This window comes from Trichechus manatus, unplaced genomic scaffold, assembly GCF_000243295.1.
Source record: "Trichechus manatus latirostris isolate Lorelei unplaced genomic scaffold, TriManLat1.0 scaffold00181, whole genome shotgun sequence".
NCBI lineage: Eukaryota > Metazoa > Chordata > Mammalia > Sirenia > Trichechidae > Trichechus > Trichechus manatus.
The window spans coordinates 924524-926389 of record NW_004444117.1 but is presented as its reverse complement, the minus strand read 5'-3'; positions in this window follow the sequence as shown (position 1 = coordinate 926389).

The following is a 1866-nucleotide window of genomic DNA, read 5'->3' as shown; positions in this document are numbered from 1 at the left end:
TTTCTGTTATTGATTTCTACTTTTATGGCTTTATGGTCAGAGTAGATGCTTTGTGATATTTCGATGTTTTAGATTCTGTTAATGTTTGCTTTATTGCCTAATATGTGGTCTATTCTGGAGAATGTTCCATGTGTGTTGGAAAAGAAAGTATACTTGGCTGCTGTTGGGTGGAGTGTTCGGTGTATGTCTATGAGATCAAGTTGGTTGATTGTACCATTTAGAAGTTCCATGTCTTTGTTGAGCTTCTTTCTTGATGTTCTGTCCTTCACCGAAAGGGGTGTGTTGAAGTCTCCTACTACTATTATGGAGTTTTCTATCTCTCTTTTCAATGCTGTTAGTCTGTTTTATGGATTTTGGAGCTCTGTCATTGAGTGCATAAGTATTTATTATAGTTATGTCATCTTGGCATATTGACCCTTTAATCATTATATAGTGTTCTTCCTTATCCTTTGTGGTGGATTTTACTTTAAAGTCTATTTTGTCAGAGATTAATAGTGCCACTACTCCTCTATTTTGAGTGTTGTTTGCTTGATATATTTTTTTTCTGTCCTTTGAGTTTCAGCTTGTTTGTGTCTCTAAGTCTAAGGTATGTCTTTTGTAGCCAGCATATAGACGGATTGTGTTTTTTAACTCAATCTGCTACTCTCTGTCTCTTTATTGGTGCATTTAGTCAGTTTACATTCAGCGTAATTATTGATAGGTATGAGTTTAGTGCTGTCATTTTGATGTCTTTTTTTGTGTGTTGTTGACAGTTTCTTTGTTCCCCTTAATTATCTGTGCTGAGTCATTTTTCTTTATGTATTTTCTTTTCATCTTTCTCATTGTTGATTTTGTATTTGCTGAGTCTTTATAGGTTTCTTGTTTTTTATTTTGACGTGTAGGATTGGTAGTTTCCTTTATGGTTACCTTAACATTTACCCCTATTTTTCTAAGATTATACCAGTCTTTTATTTCTTTGTATCGCCTTGACTTCCCCTCCATATGATAAATCTATGTCTACATTTTTTCATCCCTCTATTTTGTTTTAATGTTGTCATCTTTTACATATTGGCATCTTTGTTTCTCTATTTTTACTGTTTTAGCTTTGATTTATTTTTCTGACTTCCCTATCTAGGTTGATATCTGGTTGTTCTGTCGTGTGTTCTAGTCTTGGGTTGTTATCTGATGTTATTGATTTTCTAACCGGAGGACTCCCATCAGTATTTCTTTTCATTTTGATTTGGTTTTTACAAATTCTCTAAAGTTCTGTTTATCTGGAAATGCGCTGATTTCACCAACATATCTGAGAGGCAGTTTTGCTGGATATATAATTCTTGGCTGGCAATTTTTTTCCTTCAAGGCTTTATATATGTTATCCCATTGCCTTCTTGCCTGCATGGCTTCTCCTGAGTAGTTGGAGCTCATTCTAATTGACTCTCCTTTGTAAATGACTTTTCGTTTATCCTTAGCTGCTCTTAAAATTCTCTTTATCTTCGGTTTTGGCAAATTTGATTATAATATGTCTTGCTGACTTTCTTTTGGTGTCTATCTTATGTGAGTTTTGTTGAGCTTCTTGGATAGATATATTGTCATCTTTCATAATATCAGGGACGTTTTCTGTCAACAAATCTTCAACAATTCTCTGTGTATTTTCTGTTATTCCCCCCTGTTCTGATACTCTAATCACTCATAGGTTATTCTTCTTGACAGAATCCCACATAATTCTTAGGGTTTCTTCATTTTTTTAAATCCTTTTATTTCATTTTTCCTCAAATAAGTTGGTATCAAGTGTTTTATCTTCAATGTCACTAATTCTGACTTCCATTGCCTCAGTTCTGCTCCTATGATTTTCTATTGAGTTGTCTAATTCTGAAATTTTATTGTTAA